The sequence below is a fragment of the Vidua macroura genome, chromosome 5, assembly GCF_024509145.1.
Source record: "Vidua macroura isolate BioBank_ID:100142 chromosome 5, ASM2450914v1, whole genome shotgun sequence".
Lineage (NCBI taxonomy): Eukaryota > Metazoa > Chordata > Aves > Passeriformes > Viduidae > Vidua > Vidua macroura.
The window spans coordinates 14,991,029-15,003,979 of record NC_071575.1 but is presented as its reverse complement, the minus strand read 5'-3'; the positions used below and the strand labels follow the sequence as shown (position 1 = coordinate 15,003,979).

At 38.8% G+C, this 12,951-nt stretch overlaps 1 protein-coding gene across 10 annotated transcripts in view; it reads left to right on the top strand.

Annotated features, from left to right (window-relative positions):
* Window positions 1-234: 234 nt before the first annotated feature.
* The window catches only part of CDK17 (cyclin dependent kinase 17), a 115,083-nt gene continuing 102,366 nt past the window's right edge, over window positions 235-12,951 (top strand). For 2 of the 10 annotated variants that reach the window (XR_008437027.1, XM_053977029.1), the window contains exon 1: window positions 236-662. The gene's annotated coding sequence lies outside the window, so the exon portion shown is untranslated. The other 8 variants (XM_053977031.1, XM_053977033.1, XM_053977025.1 and 5 more) reach the window with 7 other exon arrangements.

Sequence of the window (12,951 nt, the reverse complement as noted above, 5' to 3'; positions counted from 1 at the left end):
GGCTCGGCGCGGCCGGGCTCCCCCGCAGCGGGGAGGGCGGCCCAGAAAAGCGCTGCGGCAGCCCCCGCTCCCCGCGCCGCCGCTCGGGGCATTCCCCGCGCTCCGCCCTGACCCCCCCCCCCGCTCCCCGCGCAGCCGCCGGCTCAGCCGGGGCCGCCTCGGCCGCCAGGTGTCGCCGGCGCACGGGCGTCCCCGCGGCCCCTCCTGCGCCCGGAGCCGGCGGGGCTGGCTCAGTGCGAGCGGGCGGAGGCGTCAGCCCGCAGCGGGGACGCGCAGCCCAGCCCGGCTCGCCTCGGCTTGCCCCTTTCTCGCACACCCCCGCGGCCCGGCTCGGCTGACGCTCTCGGCACCGCCAGCGGCCGGCCGGGGGGCTCCCGAGCACGGCCTGCGGCCGCTCTCCGGTGGCGGCGGCGGGGAGCCGCGGCGAGGAGAAAGCTGCTGCTGCGGCGGCGGCAGCGGGGGGAGCAGCCATGTTGGAGCGGGGAATAAAGTGACTTTCCTCGGGAAGGGAGCGTGACCGGCGGTCCGGCGAAGGCTCTCGGGCGGCGAGGGGAGGGGGGTTTCGGCTCCCGGCGGCCGGATACCGCTCCTAGGCGGAGGAGAAGGGGAAGGAGAAGGGGCAAAGGAACCGCCCCCGGACCCGCGAAGCTCCGGCGCTGCTGGTGAGTTGTGGCTGCTCATTGTCTCCCGGCCCACGGGTGCGGGTCCGGCTCGCGGCGGGGTGTTGGCTCTCGGCCTGCGGTGCGTGGGACGTCGCGGGGGGTGAGGTGACAGCGCGGCCCCGGAGCAGAGGGGAAGTGATGGTCGTGGGAGAGCGCCCCGCGAGAGGGCCGGGGACTGCCCGGAGAGCCCCGGGCGCGGGGAGCGCCGCTCGGCGCCCCCGGGCAGGGTCGGGCCGGGCTGCGGGGGATTTCCGCTGCCCGGTGGCGGCTGGGAGCGGCTCCGCGGGGGCTAGGGGGCAGCTCCGAGAGGCTGAGCCCTCTGCGAGGGGAGCCCAGCGAAGGCCCAGCGGGGCCGGAGGGGTGAGCCGGGGATGGCAGCCCCTGAGCACTGCCGGATTTTTTGGTGATCCTGTGTTCGTCACCGTCCTTTCCCCACCGCCTCCTCCTCTTCAAGCGAGGCAGCGTATTCCTGACAGCTCTGATCCTCGCAGCCTCCGCACGTATGACACATCGCTCCTATTGCAGGTCTCCCCCCACACGCACACCCAAAATATGTAGGTTTCAGTGCGTGGCATGAGAGTTCTGCTCTGAGCTTTGAGTTAGAAGGTGACAGGATACGTGAACATTGTCTGACCCTGAACTTCTGTTAACTCCTCCCTCCCCTTCCTCGCTCAGATATGTAATGGCTTGAGACCAGTGAGAGCAAAATGGTGCTCTCGAAAAGACGGGGAAAATCAGGTGGGATCATGTATATTTTATATTTCTTGCAAATTTATTACGCCCACCCGTGCCAATACGATGTTCATATGAGTGGATTAGCTGTTGCGCTAGAAGAGTGCTGACCTTGATCCCCTTTGTCTCTCCTGCAACAATTTTGGTAGCTGGCTCTAGTTGTTCTAAACTCATTGCTGTCTTTGGCACTTTGCTAATGGTTGCTAACAGCATTATGGGTGTTATAAGCAAAACGGGGCTGACTCATAATCCAAACTCAGTGATTTAAAAAACATCAATTTCCTTCTTTTTAATATATATATTGGTGAAAATTTTCTGTTCTTTTGTAATTTAACAGAAGATCAATACAACATTCTTGTAGGTATCACGGTACACATACAAGAGCAAGCCTGGTTTGATGTTCTTCCATTACTTCTCTCCTCCCCACTTTTTTATTGTATTAATTGAACTGGAAACTATATCACCAAAGGTTAAATACTGAGAAGAAAACATTTATGAAATTAGTACCAAATTCAGATTTGTTTTTCTTATTAGAATTGGCGGAAAAAGGAAATAGGTGATCTGCTATTTTATGTGCTTAAGATGTTAAAGAAATTGCCATATTGCTTTGTTATAAGAATTCTGTATATTCGCGCAGAGCTCTTGTTATTTACATCTGCACTTCCGTAAGTGACATAAGAGAGGCTTGTTTTGAATAATTAATGTAGAAGTAACAGATATGAAAACATAAAATCACATGTTTGAATACATGGTGAAAATTTCCTTTAAAATCGTTTGTGCTTGAAAGAACAAACTGAATTTAATTCTCCAACATAGATAAACCATTATAATGTTAACTTGGCATTAAAAGAGCCACTTAAATTGGAAAGATGAAAGCTTTTTTTTTTTTTTTTTTTTTTGCTGGCATAATTTAAATACTGCTTTGACAATAATGAGTCTGACTTACAAAAATCTTTAGGAAGGATAACGCAATGAGGTTCATACCTTTTATTTGCATATTGTGCTGTGTAGCTGTGTGTTTACCCAGGATGGAGCTCTACACAAATCATGAGGTGGGTTCTGCCTACATCCGTACTGAAGAGTTTGCAAATTAAAGCCCGTGTTGTCTGAAGCAAATTATAGTTTGAATATGGGGAGTCATTTATTTTAGGCTTGGCTAAGAATGTAGTGCGTTAATTGATCTTTTTAATATGTAAAATGCCACTAGCGTGTAGTGCAATACCTAATTTATAATTGCAAATATAATTTAAATTGAGAAACATATCATGACTGCATATTTCCCCTGAATGGCTCTGGCTTCAATTTCTGCCTAACACTGCAGTGTGTAAATATGGTATAGCTTATGACAGGGATGTTGAGATGCTCAGTCTGTATATGTTACTGTTACGATGTGGAGCTCTTACAGTAAAATGATGCAGAATTTTTTGAATGGCCTAGTAACATACAAGTCTTGTAATTTCTTAAATTGCTACCTGCTGCTAGGAAAAAAAAAAAAAAAAAGAATGTTATACTCATCTTAATAAGTTTCTGTCCAGCAGTATATTTGAGTAATTGCACCTAAAAAGTGCAGTTGGGAAAGGCTTTGTTGAAGTCTGGTTCATTGAACAGTCTACATTAAAATCTTCCTATGAGTCTGCTCTTGACCCTCTTTTCGTGCTAGAAGCTGTTGATATTCCAAGCTGTTGATATTCCAAGCACAAATCAGTTTTTACTTTTTGTCCAAGAAAGCTAATGACCTGTATTTTAAAAAGTTGTATATACTAATTGTGTATTTATTGAATGCATTATATGTTACAAAGTGAAAATGAACAAGATCATATCTAAAAATCAAGCACAATTATTATAAAGCTTTTCTAGCATAAACTCGATAAATGTGGCTTACAGTTCTTAAGTTACAGATATCTTAACTTTTTAGCTGCATGCTTTCTAATGCTTACTCTTTTTTTATTTCTGCAGCAAGCCTTGTATAGCTATTGAGGCAGCTGGACACCACTGTAATCGTAGCAGTTCAGAATTTTATATAATACACTGCAACTTTAGCATGTAAAAATGCTTTTAAAATGCCAAGTGTTTATATGACAGTTATGGTTCACATCTAAAGAACAGACTAAATCAGTGTATTGTTAGCAATCATTGCCTCATTTTGCAATGCACATAATTGTAGCAATGGCTTTGGTCTTCTGAGTGTAAGAACTGGGATTTGGTTTTTTTTTTTTGTGCCTGTCCACATACTGATGTAGCAGCTTGGATGATAGAGGTAAAAGCATTTTATATTTACTTATTTTAATCACTAGACAACAATTTGCTTTTTAAAAATAAATCTAGGCCTAGGGGCCTTTTAAAACTTTCTGAATATTTTATATCCTGTTATTTATTCCTTTTGGGCCCTGGTAATATTTTTCCCCATGTAACAAGGCTTTCTCCAGGAACACCCACTAGTGGTGTGGGACGGGTTTTTTGCCTGTGTATTTTGTGAAGAGTCATGATGCACTTTTGACAGCTTTTATCTGAAAAAGAGTGAAAGTTAATGCTTGTTTGGAAAAATGACTTTTTATAATTCTGTATTGAATACAAATTCACAGATACTCATTCTTTACTAACTCAATGGATTGCCAATTCTTCTAGTGTTGTTGGTTTCCTGGACTTCTTTGAGCAGTGATGTCAACTTTCAAGAGTGTAGTAGAACTGGCTAATTAGAACATGTACAAACAGCAGTTTAAACCACTGATAGTCACGAGGAACAAACAAGACCTGTACTTGAGCTGATTTGCCAACTTGGAGCATGAGAACATTGGGAAAGGAAAAGAGTTCTTTAGTTCTGTGATCACATTATATGGAAAACAGTGAACATAATATGTGCATAAATCAGATAATTTGTATTGGATCAGCTTTTGATATATCAGTCCTTGGACAGTAAGGCTTTAGGCACATCCTTGGAGACCATTATACCCTGTACCTGGCTGTGTTCTAAAATACCATGGACACACTGATACTGGGAATCATTCTAACCATACTTTACGGGTAATTTGGGCTTTTGTGGTATAGTGCTTGCTTTTAAAGGATTAGAAATGTCATTCACTAGGAAAGATCAGTTTATCAGGGGTGCTGTGCCTAAGCACGAATGTCAGAAAAAAAAGAAATGTGATAGAGCAGCATTGTCAATGCAGCAGCAGAAGAAACAGCTGTCGAGTCACATTTTAATTTTTCATGTAGTAAGAAAGAATTAGGCAAAATGATTTTAAGAAGACTGAAAAATACCAACTTTATAACATTTTTAACTAAATACTGAAAGGCTTCTCTGAATTTCAGGAAAATTTTCTGCTTGTTTATTTCAGTAATACAGTAAGCTGAAGGGCAGTTGTATCTTATGTTTTGATTATGACCTTTTTGTTTTTTTTATTTATCTTCTCTGGAACAGCTAGTTTTGCATATATTATGATGATCAGAGCTGTGTTATTATATCAGAACAAAGAAATGACGTGTGTTTCAGTTGCACTCCTGGCTACAGTTCTTGCCTATCTTTGATTTTAGGTTGAACTTCTTAGGTATTTTGCGTAAGTGAATGTTACTCTGTGCCCTCTAATCATACTTCATTTAATAATTATCTGTACCTCGTAATTGTACTCCCTTCTCTGACTGCTGCTGTTTTTAAAGGTTTGGTAGAGTTTCACAATGGTCTCTGATTTTTAACATCTGCATTTTGTCAGCTTCAGTAAGGATACTTGGATGCTTTCAGTTTGTGTTAAAGTTGTCAGAATCATGTCATTCTCTTCTTTGCTTACTGGATTAGAGCATTTTGCAGGCATGTAGCTGTACTGAGACAGTAACTATCGTAGTCAACTGTCATAACCTGTATAGTCTTTCAGAAATGTCTTTCCTGAAGTATTTCTGACTTCTGTTCTTATGATGTGGAAGTGTCTTTGTTTGGATGTTGTTCAGGTATGTGCGTGTCTTTATACAGCAGTCATTAAAATTAATATTTTGTAATGTTTGCAGTTGCTTGGTGTTCACTGAAATAAGTATCTTTGCAAAATATGGACTACTAAGAATTATCAAAGGATAATAGTCATCAGCAAAACCATTGTCCTGTAATTGAGAGAAAACTGTTTGGATTAAAAAGTTACGGTCTATAGGTTAGTTTATAAAAAATGTAAAGAAGCCAGTTTACAAAAATGTAAAGAAACTGTCGCTGAGGTCAATTAATATGATTGATAAGAAAGGCCAAAGTTTGTCATGAGGAAATCTCATGCTGTCACCAACTATTACAATTAGGTGTATTTTAGGATGAAATTGTATTCTAAGAATTGTGTTCATTAGCCAGTTAGAAAAGCTGAAGAAAATGTAAGCATTTTTGATGTTCTTAGAATAAGTTGATGTTTCTGAAATACTGTTATATTCATAAGTAAACCAGCTGATAGTCATTTGTGGTTCTCTGAGGCATTTCCTAAGAGAACCTGAAGGTATTAAACAGCTGTCACTGAAGTTATGAGGTAAGAGTTGTACAAGTTGGTAGGGCACTTTTCTGTAGTGGAAATGCTGGTCATATCTCTCAGTATGTCTCAGAACACTGAAAAATTGTGATTTTAGCACAACTAAGGTTTCTTTCAGTGGTTTTAGGAGCTAGTTATATGCATAGTAATGGATATTGGTAGAGCAGGAGATTAAGCAAAGAAAACAACTGTTGCTCAGCATATATTTATAGAGGACCAATCTTGTGAAACTAACGTCTGGTTCTCTTGATAAGATTAAATACTTCATGTGGTATGTTGTTGATATTGCAGACAGGCGTCACTGAAACTTCTTACTTGGCTCTTACGTGGCATTTTGATTATGGAACTAAAATGAGAGATCAAGTGACAATATATGAAATGGTTTAAAACCCAGTGGATAATGTGAATCAAGTGGTTACCTATAAATAGTTGCTGTTATGTAACCGTGTGTGATGAGGGCTCCTCATCATCAAAGTTCATTTGTGAAGAAGCCCTGGGAAACATGCTCAGTGTCAGCTGTTGGGCATTACCACTAATAAAGTGAAAGTCAGTGAAAATTGCCTGTTATTTGTGTAGCTCCAGAAAATTGGGAAAACAATAGATACTGAAGAATGGGTCATTACCGCAGGATGGATGATTGGAAAAATGGCAGCTTCCTGTTTGTTTACTTTATGCAGTATTTTATATCAGCTTTAAAAAATTGAATACAGTGTATTGACTTTTAAAATAAATTACTTATATTTGATAACTAAATTAAATATATGCAGCTGTTAATATTAGCTTTTAGTTTGGGTATTTTTTCTGTAAAGGTTTGGAATAGTTCCTCATGTATAATACAGAACAAATATTAAGTGTTGATCTGCATTCGGTATGTGGGGTTTAGGGAGAGCTTTTATTTTGAAAATATAGTAATCAATAATATAATCAGTGGTACACAGGAGGAGGAAAAACAGTTATTAAATAATAGATTGCATGTTATATTTCCATCAGTTTTCTCTATGTCTGGAAATTGAAGTTGCGTTTCTCAGTGTAGCATTCATAAATATTCTCTGTAGGCCAAAAATGATGTGGCTGTATATAATTCAACTGGGGAAAATTAAAAGGCTTTTTTTCGGTCTGTCATTGGTTTATTGCCAGTGCATCTTCCTCTGTCCTGTCTCGTTGTGGAGATCTAGCTGTCATAAACAGCAGTAGAGTACCTGTGTGTGCAGGGGGCTTGTTGCCTGCTTAGCTGCTATTTAGTCTTAAAGCTGTCTCATAAATATCGTACAAAATGGTTCAAGCGTCTGCTTGTAAAGCATGGGTTTAATTCATAATTCTCCTTATTTATGTTTGCTCTGAAACCCAAATATAAAACTAAAGACTTCTTATATGACTATGAGAGACAAAGCTTGGGCTGCTGCTGCCTGTGAATAACTTACTTGCTCCACGGAAGAGTTTAGCCTGGCATAACTGTGGCACTATCACTCAAAGCTGCAGTGATTTTCCTCTTTGCTGGCTGCTGCTCTCATCCCCACATTCCTGCCTTTGTACCAGTAGGTGTCTTGTGACTCTGTCAGGGAGCTGGTGCAGGTTACATTGTGTGTTTGGGTTCAACTTTATTTTCATGTTTACAGGTAAATAATAGTCACTTTCTGCAGTATCGATGGAAAAACAGCAGTTTGTAATTATTTATTTTTTTAAATATCCTGAGCAGATGGGAGGGGAAACTTCCTGTGTCCAGAGAGGAAAGGAGGTGCTCAGCTGCTAAATATATCAATCATATATGCTGCATTAATGCCTTTTAAAAATCATGTTTAAAACAGCAGCTCAGAAACTTACTTTGGTACTGTGTAAGAAGACACAGTGTGGAAACAATTACTGATATATCTTATAAAATATTTTCTTAATTTTTAGTATGAGTACATGTTTGAGGTGAGAGTTATGTAATTAAATAGGATTTTTGATGTGGAAATCTTTAATGTTGGATGAAAGACATCTAAAGAAACTAGAAGTTAAACTTTTTTTCTTGCAAATAGTATTTAAAAACTCAACTAAATAAGCTGAAAATGAACTACAGTAGGAATCTGAAAATATTTGGAAGATGCAACAATAAAAAAATTACTTAGGTCCATTTTAAAATATGAATACAATAGCTAGTAGTGGAGTTGTGCAGGTTCTTGTTTTTTTTTCTGCAGATTCGAACCTCGGGAGAGTGGAGAACATTGGCTTCACTGAAGCTACAGTTTGGATTTAAATCACTGAAGTTTATAGTGAAATTTACAGACACAGTGGTCTTGAAAATAATGACCTGTATAATAATAAAGCAATTTCAGAGGCAATTCCAAAAACATGAGATTTTCCATAATGTTTCATTACCTCTGTAAATGTGATTCAGTCGGTTATGGCAAAGAAGAAGAATATTTTGAAGCTTATGCTATTTACCTTCAGGATTAAACAAGATAAACAGCTTAACAGTGTTCCCATTTGCACAAGTCACAGTATTTTTAAACCTGCTGCTCGTAATTCTGGGTTGTTTATCAGGGAATGCAGTTAACCTAAATGTCTTTGGGTGGTTTGTTTCTGATACATCTCACTATAATTCTGCAAATCAAAAATGTTTGATCCATAAGCCAAAAAATAGCTTTAAAATGTATTTAGTCAGATGGTGGCCTTTGGTTATTAAGCATAGTTTGTTTTTTTTCTTTTTCCCTTGAGGGCTGCAGGGGAGATACAACATAATGGTGTTTAGTAAATAGTTTCTTCAGTAGTTAGATGCCTTTCTTCTTGAATTATGCAATTTTAGTATTTTAGAAGCAATCCAAAGCAGATCTTGAGTTCTGAAGATACGGATTTTATATGCTTTGGTAGTCAGCTTAATTACTAATACTTAATATTTTAAAATGTGTTTGAGTATGGTTTGTGTGTAAAATATAAAGTGTTCAGTGCTGTTAATTAAGTGTTCCGAACCTGCTTTCTTTAAAAGCAGTTTTTCTTTTTTTTTTTTTTTTTTTAATTGTTCCTGGTGGTCTTACATAATAACTTTTGGCTTCCTGGTATTTGTGAATATTTCTGGTAGTGGAAGAGGTAGACATTAGTTGAAGGATTTAAGTCATTAGTTGTTTATCACTCTTAAAAGTTAATTTGGGTATATATGGATAGCTAGTGATCATTTTCACCTGTAGCTGCATCTTAATAAAATACCTATATTCCTCTTAATCATCTGTTTCTGGCAGTGGGTAGATAAAATCTGATTATTTTTTTTTTCAGTAAATAAATTATTTACATCTAAAATACAAATTATGCCAGATTGAATGATTTACATTGTGCCTTTTTAAAAAATGTGTATCTCTGTAACCAGTAGAGAGAAATAGGTTCAGAGGGTAATCCCAAGATCTTAATACAGAGCCGTCTCTCTTTCCACATTTATCTTGGAGGGAGCCCATCAGAACCATTGTTTTTGTATTGCAGCATTACAGTTTGAGTTGAATGAAGCACTTTATTTCCAAATCGTTTCTGTTGCATCAGTTAACTGAAGAGGTTTTCACACCTGTCTGCATTACAAAGTTGATGGTGAAGAAAGAAGACAGACACTGGCTGGGGGATGGAGCCAAGCATTTTCTTACTGGTGGTGGGAAACTGTAAGGTGTGTCCAGCACTGGTGTGATCTCTTAAGTGCCTCAGGTGCCTAAAGACGATCAGTGTCAATTCCCACCCCCTTCCACCTCCCCCACTTCTGCATTTAGGTATTTCACTATGTAAGCAATAAAACATGCAGATTTTTCTTTATTCATCACTCCTGCTTGCAAGTGTTTAGCATTTTAAAATTCTAGTCATGTGAGTAGTAGTGATAGTATATTTTAATACTGAAATAGGTTCCTGAATGAACTGTGTTCATGTTATGTCTTCTGGCAATTTCAGAAGCTAGGACTGCAAGGAGAAATAAAAGTGATCTTTTTTTTTGTAGTAGAACCTCGTTCTTTGAATATGTGTGCTCTGTGATAAAGTAAGACAAGTGAAGATTTGAGCATATCTTACACCTGCAGTTGATGTTCATTCTTGACTTTTTATGATTCTGTACTGCATTAAGTAAATGGTAAATTTACATCTTTACATAATTGGATTGTCATATTTGCTTTTGGTAACTGGAATTGTACCTTAGTTTTGTGTTTTTACTTGAAAGACAGTATGTGAAATTTTCTTCTACTTAAATTTTGAGAATGATTTCCTTGGATTGGCTGACATTATTTGCAAGTTTTCCTTGAATTGGTTAACATTATTTGCCAGGTTCTATGCTAGTTTAGATAACTTGTTGAAGATATTTTAAAATGTAACTGCAACAGGTTTTGTGTAGTGACATTAGTCACTTCTCATGGAAAGTAGTGCATCACTAGCTAAAAAAGTACGTAGGGATGGGTTATGTCAATTTTTGGTTGTTTAATTTGAGGCTTCTTTAAGATACTGATCTTAAGGTCATAGGTGCTGAGAATGCTTTGAAAATCAGCCTTAGTGGAGTTGTCTGCAGAGACCTGTCAATAGAAATAATACCCTGACAGTGTCTGAAAACCAAGTGGCATAGATTTTAGTAAATATTTCTAAGAAAAAACTGCAGGAGGAGCATAGACAGTGTATGCATAAAATACTGCTAAGCCACCTTTATACTAACAGAATGGCCTAGTTTTTCCTGTTTCTATGTCTAGATGTTATCTTGCTCTCAGTCTGTTTATACCATTGTAAATGAATCTAACCTGGATTATTTCATCTACATTGATGCTTTATGTCTCAGTGTAGTTAATTGCATGGGGCCTCTTCAGTCATATCTCATATAATGTGTAACCTTGCTGCTTCCAGCCTGATCTGAAACACAGACTTGGAAAATAGCCCCATTAACTGTTTTATATAGAGAATGTTTCCTCTTAGCAACATTTGATATGCAAGGCTTCCAACAGTAGGCTGTTAAACCCCCCCCCCACAAAGGTCTTTGTCACTGAAGGAGGAAAAAAGCCTGAAACGTCTGATAAAGCACAGGAAGCAAAATTGTTGACAGAGAAAATTCCTTTTCTGTATAGTCACTTTTATGAGACGTGCCACTCCCCAAAGGTAATATATTTAACTGTTAGTGGATCCTCATGACATAATAGATTTTTTTTCTCTTGTATTCAAGTGTTTGAAAGGGATAAAGAAAATTACGTGGGTTAATATTCTTCCAATTTTTTGGTGGTATTTTGCTGTGTTACTTTTGCTATGTTCTAGTTTATAAATGTTTGCCTCCCTGTGATCATAAGAGGCTGTGGAAAAATAACATCTTCTGTTTTGTTCAGAAGTGAGAGACATTTATGATGGTCTTCTCATTTAACTCCTGTCAAAGCTCCTTCCACAGTGTGCACAAGCCCTGCTTTTTCTGCTAGGTAGTAATATTCCAGTTGAATTGACTTATCGTGGCTCTTTATCAGAAGGTCTGGGAAGCTTTTTGATTAAGCAGTCTGAAATACAGAAAAGCTGCACTGTTTTACAGCATAGAGATACATCTTTATTTTTAAAAATGTCTCCTTGCCCTCTTTGGACAAGTAGCTCTGTTGTATTTTTGAACCAAACCTTAGGGTTATTAGTGGTTTTGTTGGGTAGCAGAGGGGACAGAAGGTGTCAGAAATGGGGGAAGGAGTGCATAACTGGGACCAAAAGAGATCTTTTTAGGTAGGGCATGGTATTCTGTGCACTCATCCAGAATTGGATATTACTGGAGTGTGTTCGCCCAGGTTTTCCTTACTCTTTTCTAGGTTTTGCTAAATATGCTGTGCAGAATTTTTTTTTACTTAAATAAATCCATGAGATTAGCGTATGAATTTGCACTGTTATAGTAATGATGGAAACTTGTACCTTCTGATCAGGGAAAGCTATGTGGGAAAGCAGTACAAGATTGTCCTGTAGAATTACTTAATTCTGTGTCATTTTGAAGTGCTACTTAGGGACAGTCTATCTATTATATTGAAGGAGGTTTTATCTTGAATTTTGTTTTTTTAAATGGTGTATGTTTCACTTAAGGAGTCTGAAAGTAACTCCAATAAATGTGACCTATTTCTAGATTTTGGACTATTAAAAATCCTGTTTATGATGTATTTGGAAGTCTTCTTACTTGAAAGGTGCAAGGAAAGTTTCCTTAGTGAAATTTTCATGTATATTGAGAGGAGGAGTTTAAGATTGTGATTTTATGCCTGGGTGAAATTTTTATATAGCAAATGAGATGTAAAGAAAGGCAACCACATATTCTTCACACATGCAAGAGCATGTTCTGTCAGCAGTTTCTGCAGTTACTTTTGTTGCACCCCTCATGATTAGTTAATGCGTGTTGGGCATGTTATAAATGCATGTCTGGCATATCAGAATATGATTTATATTGTGTAAATCATAAATACTTCATTCAGTATTTTTGCTGCTCGTTACCCAGGAATTGTCTAGCAGCACTTGAGAGAGTAAATGAATTCTCCTAAGACCTAAATGCTGTCATCAGCAGTATCTCCATGTTTACATTCTCAGCTGCATGGACCACTTTTTGAAATTACCTGCTGTGCGAATAAAAAATATTAAAGTCTTTGTCATGCTAAAGTAGAAGTTTAATACAAGCACTAAATAAATTAAAAATACTGGTTTTTTTCTGAAAGAAACTGATGTCTCAAATTTAGATCTGTGGTCTCAAAACAGCAGTATTAACCATCTGGTTGGGTTAAAGAGAAAGTTGCTTTTAAACAACTTCTGGTCATTATTCAAAATTAATTGTTTATTTTAAAGGGGGAAGTGAACTTTCTTTTTATGAAATTTTGAACAATGCTAAAATTAACCTAATCTGTAGCATGTGATGTACTGTTTAACTAAATGATGCACCTTAATTTGGTATTGTTTGAGAGAATAGCAATGCCTTCTAGGTGTTTTTATTTATACGATCAGATCAACATAAATTATCTGAATTAAAATCCAAGTTTGAGTCTTATTCACAAGAGGTCGTGCCTCTCTAGGAGTATAGGTATCTGGGAGTCATATTCCTGTCCTGGAGGGTATGAGATTGAGTCAGGGCATGGTGGGGACCGGGCTCC